Source organism: Lissotriton vulgaris, chromosome 2_1 (assembly GCF_964263255.1).
Source record: "Lissotriton vulgaris chromosome 2_1, aLisVul1.2, whole genome shotgun sequence".
Taxonomy (NCBI): domain Eukaryota; kingdom Metazoa; phylum Chordata; class Amphibia; order Caudata; family Salamandridae; genus Lissotriton; species Lissotriton vulgaris.
Window position 1 is genome coordinate 168615641 of NC_141687.1, and position 26827 is coordinate 168642467.

General features: G+C 43.3%; 1 long non-coding RNA gene across 1 annotated transcript in view; it reads right to left on the bottom strand.

The window, feature by feature from the left end:
* LOC147729764 (uncharacterized) overlaps positions 1-18592 on the bottom strand; it is a 118554-nt gene extending 99962 nt beyond the window's left edge. Inside the window, exon 1 of the long non-coding RNA XR_015308347.1 lies at positions 18491-18592. This is a non-coding gene — a long non-coding RNA (uncharacterized LOC147729764). The remainder of the gene's footprint in view (positions 1-18490) is intronic.
* Positions 18593-26827: the final 8235 nt, after the last annotated feature.

Sequence of the window (26827 nt, forward strand, 5' to 3'; positions counted from 1 at the left end):
ACCTCCTCGAATTCACTGATCCATTTTGAGCCATCAACATCCTGCAACCCTCCAATAGCATTTAAACTTGGATTTATTAAACGATCTTAATACGAAGTCAGGATGGTTGGGATCCAAAATTATTTTGAGATCACCTTGGTCGTCCCAACCTAATAAATGTGATCCATTTTTATCTCAAACACACTGGTATTGATGGAATTGTCACTAAACTGTAGATCGGCCTTGAACTTGCAAACAACTGCCACTTTTTCGCCACCATAAGCAAACCTCTTAATATCAGATGACTCTAGCACATCATCATGGGATTTGGCAAATTCACTTTCACAAAGAAGAGTAACAGGAGTGTCGTGTTCATATCTAGGACCCTAATTCTATATTCCCGATTTATGCCCTGGTGAGGTTATAATCAATAATATCCTGATAAGGGCATAAGAATCAGATCCATATTCAGTAATAGCCCATGCAGTCCAAAGCACAGCACGGCTACTCCCATCGATTCGTAGAAAGCACAACGTGTTCTTTAAACAAACCAAGCCTCCAGCAGCCTGGGAAAACCCCCCCTGCTTTTGTTTTGATTTGAACAAGAACTCCTGAAGTCCAGAAAGAACTGTTAGTTCTTACTGACGTCTTATGTCCAACCTTACGTCAAACCCGGCACCTTCCAGGTATAAAATACCAACAGTTGCCTTAAGCAAACACACAGTGATTTGGAGCAGAGCGGCCATCTACTTGCCCGAGAGCCCAGCTGATGCGAGTGCCCACGGAAGCCGCCCCTCCTGTTTGACGCACTGAGAGAGACGCTGTCTTTTTCTCCAGCCGAGAAAATCCAGCTCCGGTGTTTCCAGCCTCCCCTTGCGGGTTGCTGGAATTTCGAGTCCTGAGGAAAAGAGATACCAGACCTCCCACATTCTATTACCAAGGTACGGAGCGGACTAAACCCTTGAGAGAATTCTTGATGCAGATTCTTGGCAAGATAATTTTAAACCAACTTAACTTAAACTGCTACTTACTCATCCCTTCCCACGTATTAGGCTTAGGTCAGGTACACCGGGGTAGGCTTAGTTAGAAGCACCAGTTGAGTACGTTAGTCAATGTATTTATGTATGTATATATTTTATCCATTTTAAAGTATCATATGGCTAAGAAACCATATCAATGCTCTTACAGTATTATTTCATAATACTACTTTTACTGTACGCACACTTTACTTTAAGTATTGCAACTGTGGCAATTCATTTCTCTTGCATGAGAAAGAAGACTGCTCAATAAATAACACCTTTTTATTGAAAACGCCCGTCTCTTTATTTCTCTGCACTCTGGTGAAACCAAGTATGCACTGCTGACTGAGTGAAATAGCTGTCTATTGTTTTCACATGACTCTAGAGATATACTCTTATTCAGAGGGAGCAAAGTTGTCATGTTTATGCGGTTGTCGGAAACTGAATCCCTTCTTGTCTGAGCCAGGGGAGGTTGTCCCTCCCTATTCATTCAAGAAAGTTTCCAGTGACCTCTAAGCTAGCTGGCGCAAACCTAAATTAAGTTTAACATAATCGGTAGAGACCTAGATGACCTCAGTCCTACGTCTACACTGCTGTTTATGTTATTTCAATGCGCAGAGCCTATTGGGAAAATAGGAACTACACTACAGGAGAACCAGAATCGCCATAATATTTACAATATGGCCTTTAATTAAAAAGTTACAGAACTGAGGTGCTCTTTTACCAACTTGTTTGATAACTACAAAATTCTCACCAGACTGACCAGACTCCTCTTCACTAAACATTAAGCGATAACCTTCACACACACTTCCAGTAGCAACATCAACATAATCTTCGCACACAGTACTAATAGCTTGATTCCTTAGATTACTTGCTCTACAACGGCGAGAAAAATTACCTCTACGGCCACATTTAAAGCAGGTTTCATTTAAAGCTGGACAGTGTTTGAAATTTTCTAAATGTGATCTACTACCACACCTGAAGCAAACAAAATCCTTATTGGTATTCAATGAGGACCCCCCTGTTTTTATTTTATGAACTTAAAATTCTGACTTTTAGGTTGATCATCCCCACTTTTTTGTATAACATGAACTACCTTGGATTCTGATTTAGAGTGGCTAGCAGCCAACTCTTTCATACAAATATCAGATTGTTCAAGACTTCTTGCAATTCTCCACACAAGGTTCATACCAGGACCCTCACTAGCCAATAACCACTCTTGGAGTCTCCAATTACACGTTTTTTCAATTAGTTGATCACTAATTATTTCTTCCTTCAAGTCCAGATAATTACAGTTCAAGGACAAAGTACGTAATTAAAGCTAAGACAAAATCGTCAATAGACTCCAGGAAGTTGTGCTCTTTGCAAAAACCTGTTTCTTTCCGAAGCCACATTCTTTATAGGAGAAAATCTTTTACTCAAGGTTTGGATTAACAATGCATATTCATCAACAATTGGCTCAGCATCTTCACGCCACTAGGAATAACGTATACAGTTTCAATGTGCAGCGTTTTTAAAATTGACCTGCCCTCATGACCTAAGTTGTAAACCAATAGTGCTTTCTTTTTCTTGGATGTGAAAGTATCGCTATCTATTGTGTCAAGATATGCTTCAAAAGACCCACGCCATTGTGTCCAGTTCAATGGAGGGGAACCAGGATTTCCCAGGAAAGGCGGTGGCGAACATTCCCTACATGACTCTTTATATGCATGTAAAGTGAGTTACTTCCAAAATAAATACCAACTTGATAGGGTAAGTCACTGACTGCACAATATATGAAAGACTCCACAAAGTCACAGAAAATGAAATATGTAAGGATCCTCAAGCTGTTTCCGCAGGAGTGCCAGGAACTGAAGACAAATCCAGACCCTCCCTTCTACACCAGCCGTGTCTATCAAACACTAGAACACAACGGTGATATGAAGGGAAAGGAGGGAACAAACCAAGGAAAGGCAGGGGAAAAAACAAGCCTCCACGGACTGGTATTCTCCAAGTGGAAGCAGCAGCTAGAAAGAATGGGTGCAGGTTAAATAAAGTAGAATAAACAATGATGCATAATAAATGTTGGGACGTCTGAAAATTCACCTCAATACTTATATGATATGCAACGTCTCACCCGAACTTCAGTGCGATATGTCTCTCTCTCTCAATGATATTAAAAGAAGCGTTCATTGCCTGGATGGAACAAAGACTGTTACCTCTCTTCCTTGCGATATGTGATGAAAGGTTTCTAGATAATACTGGTCTTTTACTTTATCATGCAAGGCTACAGCTGTGTAGAAGATCTTGTCTAGTTCTTGGATCTCAGGATTAGGACAACTACAACGACAGTATACCAACATAAATAGATAGTTGAAACAATCAAAGTGATAATTGGATATAGCAGTGAAAAAGCGCTTTAACCCGGTCGTTGTCTTTGGTATATTGTGATGACTGCCACTCTTTTGAAATGCCCAGGAGTACGCATAATTCGTAACAGGGGAAAATAATATAATAGGGAAATCCTCAAGCGAAATACTCAAGCAAGCTCCCCCAAATCACCCTTACACTCCGAATGATCCCCCGCCTGCTCCCAGCTAGTCCGGCCAACCGACGGAACACAAGTCCCGCCGGTGGGCAGAAACGCAAGACGCAGGCTGAGGCTCCAGAGAAACAGGGAGAGGTAAGCCAGCAAGGGGAAGGCAAGGGAACAGGGAATTCCGGGTCCGTCTTAGGGAGCAAACGGAGGCGGAAAGGAGGGATATCGCTAAAGGGAAGTAGCGAAACGGTCCCTCAACTGCAGGTACGGCACCAGATGATTCCAGGATCAGAAAACACGGACTCGCGGGTCCGACTGGCAGGATTCAGTGAGGAATAGTGACGGGCGGCAAAGCGGAAGTGACGCGACGCCAGGTTCCCGAAACACTAGAGCGCGAAGCATTAAGCAAAGAGGAAGTCAGGCTTAAGATCCTGCCTGACTCCCATGCACATGCGCAGAATGGGGCGGCCATCTTCATCGGATAGCGCAATTCGGCTGGAGAGTTGGCAGGCGTGACAATATATATATATATATATATATATATATATATATATATTTTATGAAAACAGAGCACAGTACCACAAAAAGTAACAAATGACCATTAGAAGTCAGTAATGTATTTAATTCGTAATCACATCAATCTATATGGCAAGAACATAAAAGAGTGTACAATAGTTTTTAGAAACGTTGACACTTAGTTGTTGAACAATAACAGCCGACACATGTTTTGTGGATGTACAACTTTCTCAAGGCTGTTGAAAAAGCATATGTGACAGATTGTTTGATTTCTAAGAACAATACAGGAGGAACGTCTTAATGCACCCTACCCTACTGAAAATTCATAATGCAGGAGCCTTTCCTCCTGATAGACCGATAATCTAAGGCATCGGCTCCCCCACAGAACACATTTCTGAGTATATCGATCAATTCTTACAACCATTCACCAGGAATTTGCCTTCGTTTATCATAGATATGAAGGATTTACCAACTTAGCAACTTCAACTGGACGAAGGACTGTTTTGTGACATTAGTTCCCTCTATACCTCTATTCCCATTACAATGGGGATGGAAGCGGACAAACACTATTTGGCAAAAAGAGATGCCTCCCCATGGGAACATACGTCGATGCTATTAGACATGGTCACTTTTGTCCTTAAGAACAATGTTTTCATACACAATGGTACAGACAACACCGAGGGGTAGCCATGGGATCAAAATGTTCTCCCTCTTTTGCAAATCTGTTAGTAGGTTGGATGGAGAAATTTTACATCTGGTCTAAATCTCCAGATTTGTTGATGAACAATGTAATATTTTGGGGTCGCTACATAGACGACGTGTTGCTAATATGGGCGGGTGACATCGCATCTCTACATGAGTTCTGCTCTTTTCTTAATTCTAACACGTACAATATCCAGTTCACCTACAATCTACATAAGGAAGAGATTAGTTTCCTTGATCTCAGATTTTATATCTAAGACTGTTCTGCTTTGTCTGCACTACATAGAAAACCAACTGCGTGCAATTCTGTCATGAACGCAGACACCTCACATCCTAGATCGCAAGTTAATTCCATACCATTCGGGGAATTCACACGTCTAAAGCGTAACTGTAGTGAGGGTGAGATATACAAGAAAGAACTACATGAGACGATCACTAGATTTAAAGGTAGAGGATATGATGGGAAAGTACTGGAGAAAGCTGAAAGAAAGGCACTTGGTTTGAATTGCAATCAGTTGTTGACCTACAAACCAAAGACAAAAAAAAGAATAGCAACCACAAAGAAAAAGTATCTCTGGTAACCACCTTAACTCAGACAGTATTCCAAACAAACATTGGCATGTCTTACGGCTAGATACAGAGATCAACAAGGCTATAAGCGAGAAACACAACATCATTTACAAGCGGGGACAAACTTTGAGGAACATTCTCAGTCCGAGTTTTTATAATCCCAAAAATCACAGCAGTGGCACAACATGGTTAGGTGCACCACCACTTGGATTTTATAAATGTTGACACATGCGTTGGACAGGACTAAGACTTTTAAGTACAATAAACCAACAGAGCATAGGATTAAATCCTTCATGAATTGCAACACCAAATTCATGATATATTGTCTTGTCTGTGTATGTAAGGAAAATTGTGTGCAGTACAATTAGACCGGTGAAAGAAAGGATACAGAGCACATACGGGCCATCAGAAATGGAAACACAAGTTATCCACTAGCAGTACATTTCAGTGCTGTACATGGGCCAGCTGAATTACCCAATGTGAAATTTAATGGGCTTGAGAGCATTGTTGATAATCCAAGAGGGGGAGATAAAGTTCACTGCTTACGCAAACTAGAGGCCTCTTTGATTTGTAAATTGAGAACTGTGGATCGGGTTCTCAACATTGATAGAGAAATGATTGTATGTATTCCTTATGGATTGAGCCCTATGTACAGATACCTGTATTTTCCCATAATAGTTTAACAGAATATGATTCTTGGGTAGTAAAACAAGCATTTGGAACAGTTGTTACTATTACCGGTCTCTCTGTGTTTCTAGACTAATACAATTAAAATAATCTGAGTGGTTTATTTCATATATTTAAGATCAGAGACATATAATTTGCTTTCTATGTGCCGTAATGATACCTCCATTAGTCGCTCTTTAGGAATCTAGTTGAATGTGTAAAACAACTGCATTGGCATTGTGTATGTATATAAGATCAGGGGCCCTCTAATTTGCTAACAATGTGCTGTGATGTACCCTACATATTCCATTTTTGCTTATAAGATATTATGCCTAGCTGGTTCTTGTAAGGATATTAGACCAGTGGTTTGCAATTGGTTTACACCAGTGGTTTCTAATTGGTTTATAATGTGCTTATTTGTGCCATATTTGATTGATGCTGGTCTACAAGATTCTATGTACAGGCATATATACGGTTTTACATAGACCAGTGTTTGTTTAACAATGCAACTTCAAAATATATAATCAGCACCATGTTTATACTCTTTTCTGGGATTATCGATCTCCTATATTCTTGAACACCTTTTACACGACTGTTAGTTCTCATGGAGGGTGCGGTGTAGAGTTTGTATTTAGATCCTGCCAACTGTAGCTTTATAATAGATTCATTAGACATGGTTAGGATGTGGTAGCGAGATTCGCCCCTATACTTCTTTATGTAAGAGCTTTTCACTTGTTTACATTTACCAATATTGCTTTTACCTTCGGAGCATTTTTCGCACACGTATATCTTGCTTGTGTGTCACGACCGTCCTCTTCTGGAATTTCAAATATGATTGAAGGTAGTGACATCAAGTGGTTTTTATTGCGAACGGGTGCTTTGTTTAATTTGAAAGATATTCTGGTCTGGGCATCAACTGGGCTAAACGCACTGGGTTTCCTCTCACGGTAGGGACTAGGGAGATAGCTCTCGAATTCCCCCTGCGGTGGTCGACTGATCCCGTGAAGCATTTGGGCATGTGGCTGCACAGGGACCCAGAGGTTGTGATCGCTGCAAATTACGGACGTGCGGTCTCTGCAATCACAGAACGGGCCGAGCGCTGGGCCAGAATTCCCCTTCCTCTCGCCGACCGCATTGCGGTCATAAAAAATGACCTTCTTGCCCAAGCTGCTTTACTTGTTTAACATTCTCATTCGCCTGAATGTTGCGTTATTTAATACGCTGCAGTCAATCATACTGACGTTTGTGTGGGGAGGCCAGAAGCCCCGCTGCAGCTGTAGTGTGCTGGCCCAATAGTTTGAACGTGGTGGATTTGAAGCCCCCGATTTGAGGCTATACTATTTATGCGCGCAGGCACAGTATGCTCACTTTTGGGATTTTCCTCAGGAATTTCAGCCACATACGTCTATTGAGGCGGATTTGGTACTTCCGATGTCTCTGACTGCGGCGGTCCGGTCCGGTCTTGTGGAGCAGGAGCTTCAAGCGAGATCAGCCCGGTGCACTGTACGGCATGGGCATGGAAAACTCTAGCTAAAAGGGCGAATCTGGTATATTTATATGCTCCAACGCTTCCCCTCGCTGCACATCCGGGTTTATCGGCGGCTCGGAAGGTGCTTAGTGACGTAGGGATTAGACATCTAGGAGATTTGTATGACCAGGGTCGCTTCCGCTCGCTGTCGGCCATCCAGGGAGAGCGAGATGCCGGACTGATGCTGCGTTTCACGTATGTGCAGGTGCAGGTGCTATGGACGATTCGTGCTGTATACCCGGCATATCCGGATTACACTACCAAAGTCAATGCCTTGACTTCCCTATGTTCAGGGTGATCTATGATCTCAATGTGCAAGCTCTTTAATAAACATATTTAAACAAGCATTTGCAATGCAATAGGTCTCGCATTAGGAAAGTTTGAGCTATTGGTATTGTAAATGACAATTTTTTAATTTAGGTTTTGTTTTTGAAAATAGCGAAATTAATAGCTTTGTCATTTACAATGCCAATAGTTATAACTTTCGCAAATGTGACACCTATAGCATTTGTAATGCAATATGTGTTGTATTTACGTGACTTACGTGTATTGATATTACAAATAATAATGGCTTTTAATTTTTTTTCAATAATTAATAAAAGTTATTTTAATTTATAATGGCAGGGGTGGGTGCGGGGTGTGACGGGGTGCGGGGGTGTGACGGGGTGAGGGGATGTGACGGGGTGAGGGGATGTGACGGGGTGAGGGGATGTGACGGGGTGAGGGGATGTGACGGGGTGACGGGGGTGTGACGGGGTGACGGGGGTGTGACGGGGTGACGGGGGTGTGACGGGGTGCCGGAGAGGGTGAGAGGGTCAGAAGTAAATGATGGCAGGGCAGACATCATAAGACAGAGAGATGAGACTGCGTGGTGACTGCGCTGGTGAGTTTCATAATCAGGAGGGGCAGAGTCAGCACAGTCTGCGAGGGATCAACATGTCTAGAGGCAAAGCATAGCACAACTAGAATTCCCAAAGATTACAGCAGAAAAGGGTACAGTATTAACAGCACCTATAGTAGAAACCAAACTTTTGCTCCTTACCTTGGAAATCTAGTTAATGGCAGATGTGTAAGTGACAGATTCACTTTTTTTTTTCCAACCAGATTTTGTTTTTTTCAAGACAGTCGATACACGTATATACTGCTTATTGTTCAGGTCATATTTTGCACGTATTATACATAATCATTACTCTCCGGCGTTCTTGGCTCAACATTCCCTTGTAACAAAACGTTCCCCCATGGAGTTGCGCTTGAGTGGATATTTGCAATCCCTGTGTGTTATTAGGTTCTCGTGGGTCAGGCTTCCGGTCTCCGTGTGTGTGTGCGCGCGTGTGTGCGCATGCGTGACTGTGTGTGATTGAGAGAGAATGCGAGGTAGGGGATAGTGTGCCTGTATGTGTGGCGTATGCCTGCGTGTGCATGCGCGCGCCTGTGTGTGTGTGTGTGAGCGTGCGTGCGTGCATGCAGAGGGGTGGGGGCTGCCTGTGTCTGTGTGTGAGCAAGGGCTTTGCACCGCGCATGCGCAGCTACCAGACGCTCGCTCCCGAGGTGAAATCGGACCTCGTCAAAGCGCGCGTCTGATAGCTGTCCACATTCCTAAATACGGGCCACAATAGGTCTGAAGCAGACACCTTCAATGCTCACGCATTGAGGGTAGGTCTGCTCGACCTAAAAATTATATATTTTTTATTAAATGGCCAGAAATGTTTTTAAAAATGTAAATATCTTATAGCAAACCATTTTGTTTGCTGGAGACAAGACAAAAGATAGAACCTCCTGAGCAGAATGAATATTAAATTTAATGAATGAAGGTCTTAAAAACATGCGGCTAGCCCTTTGAAGTTCCGGACACACAAATAGCATGTGATTAAGATCCTGAATTTGAAAAAAATACACAATTCAAAGATTCTCTCCCCTCTAGGAATTTTTTCCCAAATGCCAGTCACTTCTCTCAAGGGCAACAGGTTGGTTCTCAAAAGTAGAACCAACCTTCTAATCCCATGTGGGAGATTCCATGAAAAATAGGGCTGAGGCCTACTCCCCACAACACTCCGACAAACCAACTCATTGTGGGCTTTAGATTGACTAAGGCTGTGTCTCTTACCGTACTAAATCGAGCTTACAGACTTCTTTAAGAATTACTTCAATACAGGCTTTGGCATGGGTGAATCACAATTTAAACTGAGCCCAAATTAATCATTTGCGTAAGCAAATTATCTGAAGAAAGCTGATCTCTCTTTTAGTTTAACAAAGATTTCCATTCTCAAAGCGGCCCCAAGGGTGCCTGCGTACCCCACCTCAGGACCGCTGCCATGGATGAAGTATATGAAGAGACTAGATGGAATTCAGAGGGTAAAACATGTGGGGCGGCCAAAGAGTTTAAATTATAAATTTGGAGGTAAACCAGCCTTCAGCCTTATCAAAAGCGAGCCAATAGTTCCTATCCAATACTTCTGCATCGTACATTAATGAAGGGGGAATTTTAACCGTAAATACGGATATAGCAGGATTAAAATGGCGTCTCCCAGGTTTTGTAAAATCTGTTTAAAGCTCCAGCCTAGGTGGCAGCCTTACCAACACACGGTTTAATATGCTCCGAGTCTCACCAGTTTTTCGAGAAAACCTTCCCCAGATACGAGTCAACCGATTCAAGTTCTTCATGCTTTTACAACCACTTAAGCACTTCTAAAGTAGAATGGAAACCCCCTGCTAGCATGTCCCCTTTCAGAGTGCTTAGTGTGACAGGAGAAGATAAAAAAGCCATAACAATCAAAGTCTTTGCACAATCAGGTTTCTTGTAAGCATATAAAATCAGAGGATTTAAGGAAATTAAACCCAAGCCAGCCATATTCCAAGACAGAAGTATCCCCTCCTGGCGACTTCAGAGGAGAGTTTCTCTCTACCTCCGGACAGTTGGTATTTAGGGCTTTTGCTACCCATCTCCACTGGGCCAAATCATTATCTATATCCGGTGCCTAACTGGCAACTACGGGATATTTTTGGCGCTACCCAAAGGGTGCTCAAAGTCAGTGCCCATAGCATCTAACACCACAGAATTACCAGCCCTCAGAGCTTTTGGACTCTGAATTGTAAGATGCACGACAAGATATTCCTCAAAGTCTGATACAGGTATATCTAGCCCTCGTATTAAAAAGTGCTCGCAATTCAGTAGAGCCAAATCGGCCACTAACAGAGCGAAAAGTAACTCTGGAGTAGGAGAAATTCTCATGCTGACTAATATTCACATTTAAAATATCCCTGCTTTCTATCAACTTCAGCGCCTCTATTTCGGAAATAAGTTTGAGAATGAATCCTCTGTTTATCGGAGAGGATTCATGATCAAATAACCAAATGAGATCCACAATGGGTGACGAAGCCTCCCCAAAAAGTGAGCTTAAACAAAGCTCTTAATTTTCAAGATTACATACAGGTTCAATGAAGGACAATGGGAAAAGAGGAGTTCCTTCTTGCACAGACATCTCTTTGTTCTCCCCTGGGAACGAGTGAAACAGGCCTAATATCAGTCTGTTCTTCCAATTGCACAGGTATATATGGGAGGGTGTAAGTCTGTCCAATTTTATTTTTACATTTTGCACTTCGAACAACATTACAGAGATCATTTGCAGCATATGATCTGAGCTTAATACAGATTTCTCAAGTAAAGACAAAATGGAACTTAATAGTCTTTCAATACAGACAAAATATTCCAAAGGCACCCCATTCCTCTCATTATTCAGCTCCGGTTGTGAACAAGGCAGGGATACATCAGGAGCATCATAAACCGACTCCAAAAAAAGTATCGTTCAGGTGACTTGTACTACAATATAAAAGACACCTATGGGAGGAGCTTACAGTCCTTCACGGCATGATCGCGAGGGGCTCCTCGTTTGGGCTTCAATATCAATGTCTGAGAGTGTTAAGCCTTCCGTTGGATTACATTTTTCACAAACTGATGCCTTTTCCATCATCCCAGAGATATCCCTCCCGGCGTCCTCTCTGATTCCTCTGGCACACCATAGCGCACCCTCATTACTGACATCTGTAACGTAATTAAATACATTACTGAGTTCTACCAGTCAGTTGTTACTTTTTGTGGTGCTGTGCCCTGTTTTGGCATTCTTCAAATTGATGTGTATGGAGGAAGTTCTCGCTGCACTAAGTGACACTGTGGATGGCACAGTGTTGGCATTGAGAACACCAGATTATGTATGGGTATTTTCTTGTGCAAACTACAACAGAGGTTGCTTTGATTGTCACACAGTTCACTTTACAAAATCTTCTAACATCACAGACCAAGAAAGAAAAGTAAATGCAAGTAAACAAACTGGCTTTTGACCTCTGTCTCTGAATGCAGAGTAAATGTGACAGATAAACGCAAGATTTAAAGGCATCTTTATTGTACATGGACTTTGTGAATAAACAGAACACCTGTTATTTCTCAGCTCGCCAGAACAGGCAGTAGGCCCTGGAAATAGCCTGCCCTGATGAAATCTGGACTAGTAGATTTTTCAAGACCGGATATAGAAAAAGCAAAGGTCGGCAAAGTTTCATGGTGATCTGTCAAATTGGGGCAATGTTCTTAGCAATCAAAAATCTTAACTGTAGAGGAGTTACCGAGATAGATAGATATATATATATATATATATATATATATATATATACACACACACACATACATACACACACATACATACACACTACTATAATAAAGGAGAAAGTTTCAGGCGGGTAAACTCCGGAACCACTGCGCCAATTTACACACCCGATACACCGTAGAAATCGTCAGGGTGTGTATGGTTATATAGTAATCAAGGAGAATGGACACTTGATACTGCTTAACCATTGGTTAAGACGGAACACTCTCATAAACGCGGTGTTGTTCGTGCGGTGTATATCTTTCTTCCGCCCCTCACACGCGTTAAGGCATTTGTCATTGAGTGTTCCAAAGACGTGCTATATGCCAAGCCTCACCCAGAGGCAACCTCTGGTCTAAGTAGCAGTGTCCAGAGATAAAAAAGGGGAGGGGGGGGCACCCAAAGATAAAAGAATATTATAAAAAACAATACTGCACCAAAAAAAAATTTTTAATGAGAAGGTGGAGTATAGTTATTAAAAGTGGGGGGTTGCGGTATCACTGGAGGTCGAGTTAATGAATCTCCTTATACCTTGATATTTACAGCGTCAACATGTTTCTGCTCCATATCGCCCAGCCGGGTCTACGGAGCATTCGTCAGGACAATACAAAACACATAACAAAATATTACTTGCACAATTTGTGTAGTAATGTTGTTCCAAATGTAGTTTATTCGGAAATTTTCTCTTGAAGTGATAAAGTTTAGCTTCAACAGGCGGCAACAGGACTCTCTGGTCCCAGACAGCACGAGGGGAGTTCCCGCGACTTGTGCTGTCCCTGCCCCTGTATGGTTATAGGCTAATATTTTTTTTTAAAGTAGTCCCCCCGCAAAGTAGCGCCGGCCGCGAGGAGCGGCGTCAGAGGAGCTCCGCCATGGCGCGGGGGAGGAGCGGTCACGTGAAGAGCAGCACGGAGAGGCGGACATGGCGCGGGGGAGGAGCGGCGGCGGACAAGCGGTGAGGATCAGAGCGGCGAGGAGCTGTGAACTCAGGAGCAGTGGAAAAGGTAAGCAGGCCGGTGTCGGGCCAGGCGGGGAACGGCCAAAAGGCAATGTCGGGTGAGGCGGGGGTCGGGGCAGGCGGGCGACGGGGGATTGACTCAGGCCACGCGAGGGTCGGGCCAGGCGGGGGACCGGGCTGGGGCACGGGCTGCAGGCGGGGAATGGACAAAAGGCAATGTCGGGGCAGGCGGGGGTCGGGGAAGGCGGGGGACGGGGACTGACTCAGGCCATGCAAGGGTCGGGGCGGGCGGGGACACGAGCTGCTGAGCAACGTCGGGGCAGGCGGGGGAAGCCTGAAAGCTCCCGGACAAGGTCGGAGATAGATGGAGATATATATATATATATATATATATATATATATATATATAAATAAACGCTTTGCAAAGTTTTAGTCGTGGATTCTGGTTTATCCTGAGAGCACATATACGGTTGGACTTTTGCTGAATATATATCTCCACACACACATACATATATATATCCATCCACATATATACACACACACCAATATATACACACACATATATATTTGATTTTACTAAGATATATAGATATAAATATCTATATATCTTAGTCAAATCAAAAGGATTTGGCCAATGCCAGACCTAAAAAAACTTTCAAAAAGTAGCTTTTGAAATGCAAGCAGTGTAAGAACACAAGTCGTCCAATCAAAACATGATAAAGAAGAAACGAGACCAAGGAAGAACGCCTTCTACCCTACGAAGCGGTGATTAAGCCCGATAATTGCTGAGCACCACAGGCAGGTGGGAAGGCTCAAGATCACCTCGCAGGGAGACATGCACGGGGGACTGCTATCCCCGGGGAACTAGATACGCAGCAGAGGATCAGAGGGGGCAACACTTGAGGCAAATCTGCAGAAGATGGGCCCCTGACACGCACGGGGATGCCTCACTAACTCCCAGACGTTCCATCTGCCCCTGCCTGACTTTAAGATGGCGGCTGCTCACTAACCACGATGCTTTAAAGCACGCATTGCCAATGGGTCCCCGGGGTCTGTAGCTTTCAGTTGTGCTTCTATACTATACCACTGCCTATCTGCTGGCACCCTCCTGAGATAAGTGAACCTCCTGACAGGGCCTCATGCAACTGATAATGGAGACAGGTCGGGGATTCCCTACTTGGACGTCACCTACCCAGTTGGTCTTTAGCCAGACTTCCTTTCATCTCTCCTGTCGTCTCTTCCCTTATCCTCCCTCTATTTAGGTCTCTCCTCTCTCAATGTATTGAGACAAAACTATTTTGTCTGATGCCCGATGGAGCTATCTGGTTTAGCTATAGGGGAGATGGGCCGTGGACTCCCTCCTTGTTCGTCACCTACCCAGTTGGCCTTTAGACAGACTTCCTTTCATCTCTCCTTGTTGTCTCTTCCCTTATCTTCCCCTTCTCACCTTCCCTGCCCCCTCCACTACTTTTCTCTCGCCTTCCCCTCCTCATGTATTGCCTATTTTTTTTTATGTATTGTGTAACTGTTGATCTTTTTCTACATACGTTGTAAAGCGCTCTGATACCTTCGGGTCTAGCCAGCGCTATATACAACTCTTTAAATAAATAAATGTAGTGGAAACAACAGGTTTGATGACAGACAGCTATCGCTGTGTGTAACAGACCTTAAAAGATATCCAGATCATCTACTGGTCTCCCAGAAGGAAGCACCTAAAGGCACAATATTCCATTAAATGACTTAAAGGAGGAGGAATAAAAGAGAAGCTATATTTAAAAAAATTGGCTTAACAACTTTGCCTTTTGTGTTTCTTTCCTGTACCAGTCAAAGTTTGTCATCCAGTACATTTCTCAAATTTTACGTTTTGGAGACTAACAGGGTTGCATATTGGCCCCTTTCTCATTTCATTTATATATATTAATATAGTCAGGGGTGTGGAATTTAATAAAATATCTACTTGTCAATGGGGCAGGTTGCATCATAAATCTACTTGTCTTGTAACAAAATCCACTTGCCCCTTTGGTGCTGTGTAGTGCAGCAGCAAATTATGGCAGCAATTTCATTATACAAGAGCTCTGATATAGCCTCTTTGATTAATCCAGTACTCATACCATAGTAGTGTTTGAATACTTGCAATCCCCTTGTGTGGCCATGTTTCTGCAGATCTACATACTGGGGCTGAAGGTAGTGGTAAGCAATAGTTCCAGGATTAGAATGCCCTTTTGAGTCTGTGCAAACCTACTAACTTGGATGTTTTAAGGGTTTTCCACAACTCTTCTCTTATCATTTCCATACTGTAAAATGTTGGAAATTTACTCCTGACAATGGCAGACATAAACCTTCTTCCAGAGTTGGAAAAAGAAAAGTTGGAGGGAAAGTGAAAACTGAGCAAATCTACACATGCATATTTGCTCATGGTAAAACGCAGTTCACAAATATTTTCAAGGAGTACCATTGCTTGTCCTACTTGTGTAAATTCTTGGGAATTTCTGAAAGCTGAATGGCTGCACTTCATTCAAGAACATATACCATGAGTGCACTTTTGAGACTTTCTTTAATAATTGGGCCCCTAATTTGGTCTGGCATAGACCATGACCTTTTGTATTTATTAAAATTCTGTCTCTATCAGCTTACTTCACTATGAGTGACAGCATTCTGCTCTTTCACAAGGAACATATCGGAACACATCGGAACACAAATTAGTTTTCTTCAGTGTCAGTAACTACTGTGGTAGTCTGTGCTTATTGAGGGCAAAAAAAGTTTTTGCTTTTGCCAATGTTTGTTATTATAGTGAGGGCCTGGCAGCTCCCACACCAATAACGTTTTGTTGGTGGACATTTAGGCCTCTGTTCATGAATACCCTTTGGCTGGAGATAACTGGCTGCATTTTATTATCAGTTAGGCAAATCATAACTCATAAAAAACTAAACAACGTATAAGTAACATAAATCACTCATCATAAAGCCATATATCATTCTTAACCCTTTCGATGCTGATGACGAGCTCAGCTCGTCATCACCCACGGGTGTCATGTGCTGATGACGAGCTGAGCTCGTCATGCAAACAGCAAAATGGTAAATCCCAGCACAGGAGGGGGAAAACGCCTAGCAGCCAAGAGGTTAAGAACCAGAACTCAATGTCACCACTCATTGGCGGAAATTCAGTCATCACACGGTATTTGACTGTATTGCGGGTTGAGCACATGTGAAATAAAAACCTAGGTAAATTACTTTTTGCTTGTCAAGTCTAATAATCGAGAATATTTTCAAACCGAGATACCCGCTGCCATCAGCCCCTGGTCTGCGTTATCCGGATTATTATCATAAGCACTGCAATATCCCTATAATTGGAAAACTCTATGGTAGAGAGCTTAGAAGTGTCTGCATTACCTATTTTTATGCCTCAAGTACTCGATTATCCCCATATCAGGTGGATTATTTTTCGGACTTTCTAAGAAGTATTCCATTAGCGTATCTGTAAACAGACCAGGAGGCACGCAAGCCAACATCAGCACCATCAGATTCAAGTAGGTCTTGGTGAAATTGGTGAAACCGCACGAGACGCCGCTTAATAGATTTATCGAGTTCGGCGTTTGAATGCAAGATTGGTTTAGCTTTACGAAAATTTGAATCATAATTTTTCGCATATCGTGAAAGACTTCTTGAGCCAATACCAACGATTCTGAGATTTATTGAAATAAGAAGAAAGCCTTCTTTTGATCATATGGGAAGTGACAATCATGGTACTTTGTGACTATTCAGTAATACGTGGCTACTCCTGAAGAAGGCGCTGGTCGCCGAAACGCGCGTCGATAAAAATATTGTGCCACTGTGTGTTTTTTATTTGAAACAAAAGTCTTCCTTTCTTACCAAAAAAAATGTCTGTATTAATTTATGAATTTCTTTGTTGATGTATTAGCTCTTTGCCTCCGAGTTATACATCTTTTTAAATGATGTGTTTTTGTGTACAACTTTTTAATTGAATTATTAAAAAGCAACATTTCTATATATGTCATTAGTTTTTTCTGCCTCTCTATTATTAGACTTGACAAGCAAAAAGTAAATTGCCTAGGTTTTTATTTCACATGTGGTTATGTCCGCCTTGAAACCCTCTGGGTATGTAGTGCGCTATACAAATCTTATGACTTGACTTGTTGTAATCGGTCAATCAGGGGGTCCTTGTTGTTATCACTAATTGTGGGTTGAGCACAGCAGCTTCTAGGCTTCCCTTGCTACCGATGTCGGACTTAGTAGACTCTTAGGGCCATGGCCGGGCCACAAGTGCCATGTTTGCTTTGAGACTACTAGAATAAAGTGGGGCGACATGACACCCCACTCCGGATGCACAGCCATCGTTCATGCATAAAGATGCAACATTTGTTCCAATTTCATCTAAAGGATTTTTATATTCATTTGTTCATTATTTGTTTAAAGAGCATCTTTTTAGCCATTCACTCGGTGGACGCTTATGTTTGCACAATCCTTAATGCTGAAGAGATGCCGATGCTAGCTTTACTCCGCAGCATGGCGTATAACATAAGTATTCCTCATCACGTTGCCTTAAATACCCAATGCATTTTTAGGCCCTTCGTCAGGAGTTTGAGACTACCCCATTGCCTCCTCGAGCCCCATAACTGCCAAGGTGGTTTCAGAGTCCCCAAGCACATTAGGCTGCCTCCGCGGGCTGGCTGCTCCAGCAATCCATCCTCAAACAGCAGGTCAACAATGAGGGCTTTAAGTAGCAAATTTCGTGGAGCATCTTGACTTAAGCCCAATGCTGCAAAGAACTATCTGACCTACTAACATTTATAATTTGGGCATAGTTTACAGGTTGGTTTTTCAATGTATCTTAACATCTTAATCGGAGTGCTGACAACTGAAGTAATGTTACTTAACGAACCAATTTAATCCAACCACAGTAGAAATTTTAAGCATGTGTCAATACAGGACTGATTACCACATCCAGTTGCTGTAGATTTCAAGAATGCCTTATCTTAAGCACCCATTACTTTAAGCAGCAGCATTCAGCAGATGTAAGACTGAAGCGTATATGTGCTTTTAGTATATTTTAATCATTGTCATATAGTACATCTCCTACCTCTCTCACTGACACTATCCCCGTGTTCTTTTACCACCACGAACAGGTTAACGCTACCTGCCACACCTACCACTGCCAGTTTGCGCTCCTTTTTTTAGGCAACACAGGACTAGTCGCACACACCCCTCTCTTTAGGCCACACGCCCACTCACGCACGCACATCTATCCTAAAGGCCGCACACTCCACACCTTAGCGCCCCCTCAGGTCACAACAGCCTTCGTACATGCAACGACTGGCCTGTGGCACCCCGGAACGCTCCCATTAACCAACGCGCTTCCTACTACCCCAAAAGGTACACTTACCAGCGGCCGCCTCCCTCAGACGGTGACTCAGGCCCCTTCACCCGCCGCCGTTTCCGCGTGCAGAGACCCTACCTCAACCAATCCACGCCTTACCCACAAAAGAATGCACTGAGAACCACCAATGATAACCAAGGAGTATCACCACCAGCCAATGGCTGTCCCGCCAGCTGTGAAAGGTCAACTAATCGGAGGCTTCAGAATTCGCCCCGCCTTTCTACTACAACCTCTGTAAAGCGTAGCCCGTGAGCGCGCGAGATGGTGGGTGTGGCACGAGAACGTATAACAACAGATCGAGCTCCGCAACTTATGCAGGTTAGGGCGTGCAACCGCTTGATGCGTAGAAGAAGCGTACTGCAGAACAGACCAATCAGAAATCACAGCGCGTCCCTGAGGAGCCAATCCGTTTGCAGAAAGAGGCGCTAAGGTTGTGTTCGGCCGTGGTAGAAGAAACAGAAAAAGTCTCAAGGCAGCTATATTACGAAGCGCCAGACATTTTTAGACGGGAGGATTCCATCTGAGATCACCGTGTCTGCGTGAATAATTTGTCCTGGTCGTATCCTTATCTAAGATGGCGGCCACGCGAGTTCTTCTTTGACCGACGAGTGACGCTTTCAACACACTGTATTAACTGGAACTGCCGATTTAGGAACATGGGAATAAAGTTCGAGTCTTGGAGTCGGTTCTGGACAAATCGCTTTATCTCCCTAGTCTAAAACAGTAATGTGACCTTTTGTAATGTAGCTGGTGTTCATTTAAACCGCTCTATGTAAAACAGTGAATCTTCAGGGATAGTAAGAACGACATAAACGTAATCAGGGCTTTAAGTGGGATGAACATTTTTTGGGGTCTCTCAAAGGGGCGTGGCAAGTGTAATTAGGGGCGTGGCTTTAAAAAACACGCAAAAACTCTGTTTTTAGGTCTTGCCTATCCCATTCCACAAGGAACAGATAGGGGAGAATTTAGAATTTTAGGAAGCAAAATAAGTTCTCAAACCAACGGCGGATTTCAAACAGTGCATGTGTTTGTGAACGCGCTTCTCCCCGAGCCGCCTGCCTCCTATAGCTTCACTTCAAAGGGCTTCACTTCAAAGGCTCCACCCACAGCGTGTGCTGCTTCGCTTCAAAGGGCTTCACTTCAAAGGCTCTGCCCACAGCGTGCGTTCGGCCTCTGGCATTTCTCCTCACACGGCCGGCCGTACTTTCACTTTCACGGCCGCCAGGCTGTGTCTCGCATTTCTCCTCCCCCCTCCCCACAGCTCCTGTGCATTCAAGCAATGTATGTTTATGATGTAGTCTGTGCATTTGTATTTTGTCTGCGTGAGCACCTGTTTGCATACATTTGTTTGGTTTTACATGCAAAGACTAGATTGCAACATCTTGTTAAATGTACTACTTTGAACTTCCTATTATTATCAGCCCCAATGCATGCATAAAAGGGATCAGCGCGCGGCCTTGCGCCGGGTTTTCATTGGCCGGGGGGCCGGATCCGGTTTCCGTGTCGACACTCGGGCCTTTTTCTGTCCCACCCCAGATGCCGCTCATCTTTCCGGTCGGGCTCATATTATTGTCCCTGATCGATAGGCTCCCGTCGGGGGTGTCGTTTATTGACATCACGTCTTCATCCCATGCTTGTTTTTTTTTAATTATTCCTTTGCGGCCATGCCGCGCGGCCAATGCTTGTCTTCTGTTATGGCTCCCCTGGTTCGAGAACACTATTGACGGCAGAAATGAATTGCTAAGAACCACTCTTGATTTTGTTAAACAATGTTTGAGACACTGTTTAAATTGACAAAGGAGGGACGCAATAAACTCTGCAGGAGGTTGAAATCTTTATGTAGCACATAACCTGCTACAGATATATGTTGGATGAAAAGCCCCGCAAACCTGACGGCCTACTGGTTTGTTTTGTTATCCACTTCACTAGAACAAATAGCACTGCAAGAAAATGAACAGGGCTGTGGCACAAAGCTCTTCCATCAAAAGCTCACCATTCTTCCATTCTTTCCGCACGAATCCTGGGCCCCGGATACATATTTTACAGCTCAGGCTGATAAGGATGTGTTTACACGCGCTGATTAAGATATCCGGGCTGCGTTGATTTGTAATACAAGAGACGGTGCAAAAGAACAGGGCTTTTTCAACTCTCCCTGGAAGACAAATGGAACGCACCTTATGACATATTTTCTTCAGTGGGGGCTGGCATGCTATAAATTGATAACCGTGCCTCGAAATATTAATAATGTTGTAGTGAAAGATGTGCAGACATAGCCAGGAACGAAGAAAGCAATCCCCATCAAAGAACAACACTGCAGGCCCTGCACAGTTGCTGTCGCTGTCACGCTGGCCTTCATGTCCGTCCGTCCGTCCTTCCTCCCTCTCACACTCGGCGCCTGCACTTTGCCCTTCCCCCTCCGGCACCACAGAGCAGTCCTTTTACAAACGACTCCTAAATTATAATTCTGTGCTTCGGCACGTGGGCTTCCAGTGACAGTAAATAATCCTGGGGTTTACTAAGTTACTGTTGTCATAGTGGAATCCTTTTCGCGTTTGAGTTTCAAGAACATGAGCCACTGGAAACTTTGGATTTATACCAGCAATTTACGACTCGAGCTGTAAAAAACAGGCGCTAGAGTCCCACCCTTGCGCTCCCTGGAAGATTAATAAAAGCACAGAAACCTAAGGTTATTTAGAGTGCAGAAAAAATTGTTTATACCTCTTGGCTGACACTTCCTCTCCCTGTCAAAGAGGTTACTGCGTGTTTCCATGTTTGTGCTTCACTGGAAAAGAATTAGAAACGCAAAGGTGAAGAGTTAGCAATAAAACCAGACGGCGCTGTGCTGACCGGCCTGCACACTCAGGGGCTTGCACGGTTAGTGGCTCTTCCTCCTAACAAAGCGGTCTCAAAATCCTGCGTTAAATACGGCTCTAATTAAACCAGGCGTGTTCATGCAGGCCTTTGTTCTCCACACACAGCTCGTGCCCGTGCTCCGCTCATTGCATTGCAAGCTACATTGGTGAGGGGTTGTTGACCCTTAAATCTAGACTAAAAGTACACCAGTGTCACCTTCGTTTAAGGAATGTGTTGATTACTGTTTTTTCGGCTCTCTACTGGTTGAACATGAGTACTTAAAGCCTCGCCGGAAGTGTGCTCAGCTTCAGCCAATTATCCGTGAAACCGACTGTGCAGCAGCAGGCTCTGAAAATCAAAGGAAATCATTTAATCCACGTCAGCCAGTCACACTGGTGGTTCAGGCAAAGCCATTGTTCCTGTTTCCTTCAGCAGCTCTTTCCCTCTGTTCATCACCAAGGATGTCCAGCTAACACCAGTACAGGACAGGGCACCATTGAGGGTTCCGGCTTAAAATCACAGAAAAGTACATACTGGTGAGCGTGTCTGCACGTGTGTGTGCACGTGTGTGCTTGAGCGAGAGTGTATGTTGAAGTTTCAGAATGTCCAGTACTAAATCACATGCTACAAAATTACCATATATGTACTTTGACGATATGAATATTTCTAATGTACGCAGATATGAAGTGTTGTACACAATAGTTTTGTAATTGATATTTTTACTGGCAGCCTTCTGTGTATACACACACGTTTAGGGAGTCCTTTACAATCAGCAGCAGCAGTGCAGCATCTCCTCACACACACAGACCAAGTGGTACAATGCTAAAAGCAGAGAAAGTTGACCATAGCACACAAAACACATTTAGGACAAGCAGCTGTAATGTAAGCTCCTTTCACCCAGGAGGTACATTGAGCTGAGGAGTAAATTGCAAAACTTTGCACCTCTCCATTCTATCTATCTATCGCACTCCCTATATCTATCTATCGCCCTCAGTCTATCTATCGCACCAACTCAACAGCACCACAGCATCACTCAGGGGCACCGCAACATCACTATGCGCTACCACAGCATCACTGAATGCCACAGCATCGCTCGTCGCCAACACAACATCACTCGGCGCCACCACAAACTATTCAACAACTGGTTCAAATATGTTCTCTCAATGTTTCAAGCTTTATTACAAATTTAACAAAAACATGTTAATATTTCACGTCTGTTCTTGGATTTTCGTCACAATAAAATACACTGAACATAATCTTCACAAAAGTTACTTACAAAAGTTTAAACTACTGCCATTAAAAATTACAATAACTTTTATTTAAGTATTAATTATTTACAAAAATTAAGATATTGTTATTAGTAATATCAATACATATAAGTCACATAAAAAAAACATGTTGCTTTACAAATGCTATAGGTGTCACATTTCCAAAAGTTAAAAGTATAGGCATTGTAAATGACAAAACTATTAATTACTCTATTTTCAAAACAAAAACATGAATAAAAATACTGTCAATTACAAAACCAATAGCTCAAACTTTCATATTGCGAGACCTATTGCAGTGCAAATGCTTGTTAGTATAGTGTGCCGCCCCACTTGTATTTTGCTGTTTCTGTCATTGCATCCAGATATGTGATATAACAAGTAACATCATACCTACAACAAGTAAGGACTATTGGCTTTGTCAATGGTTATTATTTGTCTAAGGTAAATAAGCTGCAACTATGGCTTATTACATATAATATTGAAAAAGCTTCCAATTAACCCCTTCGCTGAGGGGGTTATTCCTCCGCTATGCTGGGGTAGAGTGGGGCGCGCACAGCGCCCGCATGCTCATGACGAGCTGAGCTCATCATGAGCGACGGCGCTCCTGTGCTCATGACGAGTTCAGCTCGTCACAGGTGCATTGGCTCTGTGGAACGTTCAGCACAGCGGGGGAATTCTCCCCGCACCTGAGCGTTCCACGGGCCATGACGAGCTGAGCTCGTCATGAGCACCGGAGCACCGTGGCTCATGACGAGCTCAGCTAGTCATGAGCACGCAAGAAGTTAAAGCCCTGGTGACCCTACCACAATGTTGCTGCTTTTGCGTTTCAGAAAGAGAAAGGAAATCCAGAAAGAAAATCTCTCTTTAAAGGAGTTTCCTTCCCCTACAACGCTCACCTGGCATGACATTCATGTCGTAACTTCTCCACTAGGAAGAAAAACGGACTGCCTGTGCCAGGGCTCAAAACAGTGCCCGAAAGAGACCCGTTTCGAGGCCCCATTAAAAAACTGCCGGAGCTCCGACCCCTTGAGACCCGGCCCAATTAAAGCCCTGAACGCAATACAAATTAACTAGGCGATACTGTTAACAATAGCTTAAGTTTTCATGAAGTACCACCTGTGCTTTCAGTTTTGGAAGTGCAAAGTGATGCTACTGATGGTAAATGGTGAACAATTTAAATTGTGAACTCGAAACAGCACAGCTTGTTAGCCAAACTGTCATCAACCCTCAAACTGCATTTGGAGTAAAGCAAAATCTGGAGGATCACGAAGAATCATTATAGATCATGGGGTAACCCAATAAGTCAAACCGGACCTGGGTACAAAACGGGACTACCAAAATAGTCCTTGACTAATTTGTAGAAATAAATTCAAATTTGAGACAATCTTGTGTTGTGTAGGATACTACAACACTGGTACTACATACCTCCTGAACAATCTAATGTGTAGCTCTAAAATGAGGAAAGTGTGTACTGTATACAAAGGGTGGCCACCCAACCGCTGACAAGGCATGTGTGAACTGTACTCATCTAGAACAGCGACTTTCCTTATTTTAGAGCTATACATTAGATCTTGTTAAATTCAGGACAAGAGTCACCCTTGACTCTCCCACGGCACTTGTATATATTGCACCTTCTTGCCAGCCATCCGGCTGACATTTCATCCCCTTTTAATTTACAGAGGAGTGATCAAGTCACATTCCGATGACGATTTATTCCGAATGGGGTTGTAACCCTTGGACGCCCCCCTTTTTAATGGAGTTTGGCGATATTGAGCCATGCTTTTCGGCAATTTGACATCACACCTGAGTAGCCAGGCTTGGCACCAGGAGTAGGTCAGTGTCCTTTAGATCTTTCACTACATTCTGACCCACACACAGCGCCTCCTCTAATTAACATTTTTACCCCTAGGTTGCCCTATCCCGTCCTGATGAAGACTCGCAGCTGAGGCCCAAACTTCCCTCCATGCATCAGTCGAGTCGAAACGTCGACATCCTCCATTTCACAAGACCTGTACTCATGGCCCACCGATTGTACACTAGAAATTGCATTTGGTGCAAGAGTAATTTACAGATTACATGTAAATAAGTATTTTACTTCCGATACTGGTTTTGATTACCAGTAATGTTTGAAAGAATCCAATTGTTCTCATCTATATCGTCATGATTTATCCTTTCACTACCCCACACTACCATTTCCCTTAAACCTTCCCTCTTTCCTGCGCGCAACCTATTGCTTATACAACTACTTGCTTTGAATTCAATAAATGTATTTCAAGTATTATTGGCTATAGTGGCGCTATTCTGTGTGGTTTTGCATTGCATGCATTTTGTAATTACAGTAGGGGTTACATACATGAGAATTGTTCAGGAGGTATTTAGTACCAGTGTTGTAGTATCTCACACAACACAAGATTGTCTCCAATTTGAATTTATTTCTACAAATTAGTCACGGATCATGAAGAATGCTTACTTGACTACTCCACACCTGCCTGCTACCTTGAACCAATATCATAGCATCCTCAAATGAGGCGTATTGTATAACTGTACTTTCCTGTGCAATAAAATCACTCATTGACGCTACCACTAGCCAAGATTAATGAACGGGTTCAGCGTGCAACCTCACGTTAAATAATCATGTCAGGATAAATTCGACAAGATTTGGGGAACCTGGATACAATGCAGGGAGACATAAAGAAGGTGTTAGGAGATACTGGAGGGAAGGTAAAGTGTTGCTCCTTCTCAAATGTATTACTGGGAATGTCACGTTACATACTGTGCAAGCGAGTTGGCTGAAGCCAACTATCGTTGCATTGAAAAATGTAAAAGCATCGTGTGAGTGGCCTACTGTGCTTGTTTTCATTCGAACGGAATTGCTGTTAATCTGAACAACTGCTTCATTAAAAGATTTATTTAAAAAAAAATTGATGTCATTAGCACTCCAAAGGGTAGGACAGGGAGCTTTGAAGTCCCAGTACGGACTTTGGTACATCCCAATTGGATGAGCTTCTAGCGCATTTAGAACAAGTTCAATATTCAGGACCAAAAGATTCTCAATAAGAATGACATACACAAGTTAAAGTTTTGTAAGTTTATAATAGAAATTAATTGACAGTATACAGGAAATATGCCCTCAAAGGTTTTAGAAGAAAAGCAATACAATTCATAAGTACAAGAACGTAGTAAAGTTCTATATAAAACCCGGCATAGATTTGCCTTCTAAAGTTTGGGAATAGGAGTTCTGGGGTACAGTGGAACATACGTCCTTTATAGGACTACGGACAATGACTTTCATGCAGTTCTACACAGAGGTACTGTTCTCAGAGTGTTCACCAATGAGGAACAAGCAAGGAGGAACATGTTACTACATTTGAGAATTCTCTCACAGTGGTATTGATTTGGGTTTTGTTCTCACAGTTTCTTTAAGCATGCTAGTAGATACATTGTACAGCGATAGCATGAGACAGTTGGTATGCCCCTGATTAGAAACAGTGTGGGTGAAATCTCAGGGAACATTCTCACTTTATTAGTGTCCCTCTCCAATCATCTGGAGTTCCGTAAGAGCTTGATAACGTGGCTCTTTCCCAAATAAAGACTCCCCCGCGACGTTTCTCCGCTCTGGTAGGTTGATGCCTTTCTTCTGCAAAGCGCCTTGAGACCTCTTTTGGTGATAAGTGCGCTCGAACGCAAAGCGGCGTTCTGGTGAATCTGTGTGCCTTAAATAGAAACCAAGGCCACCAGCGTTTAAAGGAGCACCAGGCGCCTCGATTGGGACCTCGGGCATGACAGGTATCCCGGCATGGGCAGAACACCCCTACAAATGCCAGAGTCCATTCTCCAGGCGTTGTAAGTGCATCAGTCATTACGATATATAGGGTGGCCATGCATCATTACGTGTTGGCTAACTAAACTGGCTGAAACGAAAGCTGGCATGTTTGGTATCAAACATGTTGGAATCATATCCCAACACCATAAACAGTGTTGGAGGTATGATTCCATGCACTGTGGGGCTCCTCCGGGAAGCCCTTCGAGCTCCTGGTACCAGTCTTCCAGAGTCTGACCGCAAGCTATGGGTGCTGCCGACCACAGACACAATTCGGCCCTCCTGCTGCAGAGCCAAGCTCAAGCAGGGGAAGGTAGGACAATAGATTTCCTGTCAATTCATCAATTTGACAAGCATAAATGAAGAGACACCATTGCACATTGAAATGATAAGTATGATTGT